This window comes from Amblyomma maculatum, chromosome 1 (genome assembly GCF_055883805.1).
Source record: "Amblyomma maculatum isolate TAMU_Amacu chromosome 1, ASM5588380v1, whole genome shotgun sequence".
Classification (NCBI taxonomy): Eukaryota; Metazoa; Arthropoda; class Arachnida; order Ixodida; family Ixodidae; genus Amblyomma; species Amblyomma maculatum.
In genome coordinates, this window is record NC_139344.1 from 139,245,969 (window position 1) to 139,252,311 (window position 6,343).

The following is a 6,343-nucleotide window of genomic DNA, read 5'->3' on the forward strand; positions in this document are numbered from 1 at the left end:
ACTACGACTACTTCTTCCACTACTACCACTACTAGTGCTACTACTCCAGGAAAGGGAAAATATTTACTAGATATCGCTGCCATCGGCTGTACTACTACTACTACTACTACTACTACTACTACTACTACTACTACTTCTAGTACTATTACTACTTCTTCTTCTGCTACTATTACTGCTACTACTACGAATACTTCTTCTACTACTACCACTACTAGAGCTACTACTCCAGGAAAGGGAAAATATTTACTAGATATCGCTGCCATCGGCTGTATTCGCAAGCAAAATTCGATCATGTCAAGAATGTGATGGCAGACCTTCCCGATAACTTTCAGCCCATGATGGCATCGTTCATAAATGTAGTAGGGAGGTAAAAGGCACCAGTTCTCGTTTGTTTGCACAAAAAACAACAAAATAAATTCGAAAAGTCACTTAATTTCGCGGCTAGTTGGCGGCATAGCTGGCTAAGGTTTGCTTTAATCATTGTAGCATTGCTGCGGGAGAACATGATCAGAAATAAACCTTGTAAGGCGGGTTTAGATGTGTTCAAATTTTTCTATGGGATACAAGCGATTAACGTATGGCGTGCAGGTTTGCAATCAAAACATGTTCTTTTTGCTTTTTTGGAGGGCTTGTGCAAATGACGCTGAATGAGGCTAAGCGTCCTAGGATACATTAGGTAAGGTATTGTGAAGTTTACTGAAAACTCGACCTCGAAATTTTTATGGTGCTAACTTCCAAGACGATCTCATTGACAGACGTGCACGGATGATTAACACATGTTGACATTTACTATTCATCGACATGCTCCACTTAACATAAACATAAATTGCTGACACATAAAGGAAAGGTTAATAGCGCAACAAAAAGACAGTCACAAAGACACATTTTGCGCTATTAACCTTTTCTTTATGTGACTATGCACCAACTAGTCCAGCAACCAGTTTTAATAAATTGCTGAATGCACTGTTCACTAAGTCATCATTTTGCACAGCATGGAAAAAGATAGACGTTCCTTAAAAACTAAAGTTGTACACAAAAACTTCAAAAAAATTATACAGATTAAAAATACAGCAAAATTCATATAGATTAAGAAATACAGAAACCAAAATAAACCCTTGGAGGTTTCGACCCCGGAAGAACACGAGTTATTTAGCTGCTTTGAACAAAGCACGCTGCGCTCGGCCGGAGGAGTGATTTCTAAACTGAGCGAATATATTCACTGTGGTATCCACTGCGCTTATGTAATAGAAGGCACGAGACCGAGAACGACTAACAAAATTGCGCTACACTATACAACCTTGACAGTAGCGCGAATGATCTTGCTTGCGTTGGGTGCATCGGATGACGAAGAAGCAGCTCGTGGCCGCGAGGATGTCGCACGAATGAGTGCAGTTGAGCGCTAAGCAAGCCATCCCCAGCCGCCTTCGCCGAGCCAACCGCCAACCGTCATCGCCGAGACTGTGCCAACCGCAATGGGCGAAGAAACCAGCGTTCGAGTAGCCGTCCGGGTGCGGCCCTTCATACCGCGAGAGATGAGTGACAAATGCCGTTCCTGCACCAGTGTGCCCACAGGTGAGCCCCAAATTTGGGTAAGCAAGGAGAAAGCTTTTACCTTTGACCATGTCTTTGACTGCACCTCTGATCAAGACGCTATCTACAAGAAATGTGTGCGGCAGCTAATCGAGGAATGTTTCCAAGGATACAACGCCACAGTCCTTGCTTACGGACAGACTGGCTCAGGCAAGACTTACACGATGGGAACTGGCTATGACGTCAAAGTCGATGCCCACGAGCAGGGCATCATCCCACGAGCTGTAGAGCACCTTTTCCAGGGCATCACTAGCCGGCAGCAAGAGGCGCGAGACCAGGGGAAGCCGCCGCCCGATTTCAAGGTGAGCGGACAGTTTATGGAGCTGTACAATAATAAAATTTTCGACCTACTGAGCTCCAGCAAACATCTAGATGATAGGACATCCGTGAATATTCAAGAAGATGCAACGGGAGATATCTACGTTGGTGTGGCAGCAAAGGCTGTACACAATGTAGAGCAGGTTATGGAGTGCCTTAAATGGGGAGCTCTGTCACAAACAACGGCTACCACCAAAATGAATGTGCAGTCGTCGAGGTCACACGCAATCTTTACTCTGCATATAAAGCAGCAGCGAGTAGCTCAGCTGCGTGTGGACGAATTTGGCACCATCGCCAAGGTCAATGGGGAAGAACGTTCTTCCGTGGATGAATTTGAAGTGCTCACTGCCAAGTTCCACTTTGTCGACCTAGCTGGATCTGAGAGATTAAAGCGTACGGGTGCCACTGGGACCAGGGCCAAGGAAGGCATATCCATAAATTGTGGCCTCCTCGCTCTCGGTAATGTCATCTCAGCCCTTGGCGACGCATCGAGGAGGGTGTCACATGTTCTATATCGAGATTCTAAACTCACTAGACTACTACAGGGTTCCCTGGGAGGAAACAGCCGCACCCTGATGATTGCCTGCGTATCCCCATGTGACCGAGATACCATAGAGACGTCAAACACGCTCAAATATGTCAATCGAGCCAAGAACATCAAGAACCGAATCACAGTAAACCAGGACAAGTCAAGTCAGACGGTTGCGGCCCTGAGGCGCGGTATTCAGGAACTAGGTTGGAGCTTATGGAGTACAAAGAGGGCAAGCGTCTGGTCGGCGAAAATGGCAGGGAGAAAGTAAATGACTTGTTCTACGAGAATACGATGCTCCAAACAGAAAACGGCAACTTCCGCACGCGGATCAAGCTGACTTTGAAGAACACAGAGCTGCTCACTCAGCAGGCTGCCAGCTCTTGGGTTGGTCGATCGTGGGGACTCGAACAGGGACGATGTAAGGAATTTCAAAGAGGCCGAAGAGCTCAGGAACAAGCTGATGGAGTCTCAGGAAGTGTGCGCTCAACAGTGGAAGCAGCTTCAGCGGTACCAGATGGACCTCAGCGCTAAAGTCGCTTTGAATGACGCCTACAATATCAGCGGCGATGTAGAGGAGACTAGTGTGAAGAACGTCTTTGCAAAGGCCAAGATGGACGTGGAGAGCCTCAAGCACAAGACCAAGCACCTGTCGTCCAAGTCCAGCAAAGAGGAAGTGGAGGATGAAAAGTCCGACGCTGATGAGGACTCGGAGATCAGTGGAAACAACGAGAGAAGTTCTGAATCATCGGAAGCAGAAGGGCTAGAGAAGGAAGAAACAATCGGCAAGAACTTGACGGATCTCACTTTTAAGATCAAATTCAAGCAGAAGCTCATTGACCAGCTGGAGCAGAGTCAGCGCAGGCTCCAGACGATGCGCATGTACTACGAGAAGAAGCTGCTGCAGCTCCAGAAGAAGACCCGCGAGACGGAACTGGAACGGGACCAAATCTTTGCCAACATGAGCTCAGCGAGCACATCGAAAGACTGCGAGAACTTGCGCAATATCGAGAGTGATTTTGAGCACAAGCTTAGCCACCTGCAGGGGGAGCTGAAGACGATGCAGTCAGCCAAGCGCGAGCATGCGCAACTCATGATGAACCAGGTAGATTACGAGCGGCAGGTCCACAAGCTCAAGCAGGAGCTGGGAGACATGAAGAACAAGGTGGCGCTGGTTACCAAGATGAAAGAAGAGAGCAGGAGGCACCAGGAAGCCGAGAAGCGCCGGAACCGGAAGATGGTACAGCTGCTCAAGGACAGCAGGCAGCAGGAGAACCGCATTCGGTCTCTCGAGGCCCACAACCAGACCAAAGAGACGGTGCTCAAGCGGCGGCACGAGGAGATGGCTGCTCGGCATCACCTGACACGACCCATGTCGCAGCGCTTCGCTGGCCGTGCGACACCACAGAGCCGAGCCGACCAAAAGGTAGTTACCATTTCTGCAAAGGTCGCCAAGCCGAAGTGGCAGACAATAAAAAGAGTATAAACAAGCTGGTTCTGACGAAACTTAGCATCTACACCTTGGAGAAGAACATGAAGTGTTCATTCATCGAGCGAGAGAGAATGACATGCTACATAGAGAAAACCGTACAGAAACGAGACAGAGCGCGCAAAGCTAGGAGAGACCAAGACGTCAAAGATCTCGAGGACCAGATTGAGAATATGCGGGCCAACCTCGACTATTTGAACGAGAATATTCGCAAGTGTCAGGCGAACATCCGGCAGGCTGAAGAGACCAAGGACGCTGAGCACCTTGAGCTGGACGCTATTCTGAATGGGATGGTAGACTCAAAGGAGCGCCATCTCGTCGACAAGCTGCTGCATATGGCCATCAACCAGAGCCTCCAAGCCGCGCAGAGCAAGGTTGTGATTCAGGAGCTGGAGGCCCGGCTTGAGCAGATGAAGGCCAACAATGACATTCGCCAGAATCGGCACACCATGGGCCAAATACAGTTGGAACCGGTAGAACCCCTTAGCTGGTCCGAGGAACCGGATGGCGTCCCCAGCACAGGGTCAACCTCACCTTTCTCCAAGAGCAAGGCGCATGGTAAGACGGCCCCTCCACGGCAGCTGTTGTACGCTTGTGCTGCGCCGATGGATGCTTCGTTGCCCTCGCTGCCTGCCTTGACAGAAGACGCCAAAAGTGACATGGTATCGTCTGTCATGTCATCATCTGCAATGACATCTGGAGTTTTTGGAGAGATCCCAGGTTCCTTAATAATGTCCCACCCTGATGGCGGCTGCCTTAACCTGGGAACAGATGGCAATCCCCAGCTACTTTTCAGCGCCCCAGGATCTCTTGAAAAAGTGGGATTTGATTCTCTGCCGCATCCACGGGGTGCCGCGGGATAGCGCTGGAGCAAGCCCCCCGCCCGACGCTTGCCCTTCGAACTCTGCCTGCTGCTTAACAGGAAGTTCGTAAACACTAACCAGGTCCGAAGAAAGGCTGGCATCGATACCACACCACCACGGTCGCCGCATAGGTCAGAAAGCGCGGAAGAACGCCTTCTCAAGACTTACTAGCAGCACCTGGACGAGACCCTTAGTCAAGACGGACAGAGGCGTGATCAACGCGTTTCCAGGCAAACCGTGCTACACACGGAACTCCACTCTGATGTGCACGAACGGCGCCGAGAGACACAGTAAGGCTGTTCGCTCGCTAGCCGCCACGGATGATGTCCCCTTCAGTGACTCAAATGACTGCACAGTGAAGGTGTGGAACCTTCACACGGGCCAAGGAATCCACAGCCAGTGCGGCGACCTAGACGATTTGGTGGCGGTGCGCTACTGCGAGTTCCACCGGCTCACCTACCCGGCCTCCACTGCCTCCATGAAGGTGAGGGATGTTCAGGCGCGACCAATGCCATCATTCCCGCCACTAACATTGCTTGCTTAGTGCGTCCAGCCTAAAACCCCTGAATAACCTAAGTAGCGGCATCTCCTCTGGGCACGTCCCGGGCGCCGATGGTGGCGCGCCACCTTCGCCGGGGATAGCACACGCTTCCAGCGCTCGCCCTTTGGCGCTCAGTAGGCCGCGTGGTCGAATGAATCGTTCATTGCATTTTTGCCTTAGTTTTCACTGAAAGATTATAGAATAGGAGATTGAAAAATAAGTTGCTTCAGTAACCGTCCTAATTCGCGTTCAACTTTTTATTGAAGCATTTAGCGCTGAGGTCGCGTGATTACGGTGTACAAGTTGGATTGGGGACACGATCAAGCTCGCGGTGCTTTTGTTTTAGCCGCGCCCTCTTGCCATATAATATGAAACTCAATGCTGCCAACAAGAGGTGGCTCTAAATACGACTGACCGTGGCTATAGCAGGCGTGCAATTTGGTTTCATATCAACTGGCGGCTGTGCAACTGTTCCAAAATTGAGCCTTTCAATGAAGCGTTGGCTCATTTCGTCTGTTTTATTTCACTACTGTGGGGACGCTTGGAGATTTGTTTTGAGTACATCGCATGCTAAGTCTGTATGTGTGGATTGCCAAAAAAATACTACCTCGCTGCCCACTGTTGCCAACCTGACATCGAACAGTACACTGGCGCTGCGTTTTCACTGCATTGGAACACTGCTGCCACGGCTGGGATCAAAACAGTCTCTTTTAAAGGGGTTAAAATAAAGAGAGTTTAAACGAGTTTAAAAAGGGGTTAAAGGATGTTATCGACACATGCAATGCCTCGTGAAAGGACAGCCCCTCATATCATACACTCGTCGTGCATAACGTACAGAAGCATATACACGCCACAGTAACTCAATCGCTCTTGATCGCAGTAGCATGTACAAGTTCAAGCGCTGCAAAACAAAACATTTCGTTTATTGAGATTTATTAAGCAAACACGATTTCTTTAGGAAGTGGCTGGAGTGATTCGGTATCTTCAGTGCAGTGATCCTAAGCAAGAAACAT

The 6,343-nt window shown here is 49.4% G+C and overlaps 1 pseudogene; it reads left to right on the forward strand.

Annotated features, from left to right (window-relative positions):
* Positions 1 to 1,472: 1,472 nt before the first annotated feature.
* On the forward strand, positions 1,473 to 5,333 carry LOC146204095 (kinesin-like protein KIF21A pseudogene; annotated as a pseudogene).
* Positions 5,334 to 6,343: the final 1,010 nt, after the last annotated feature.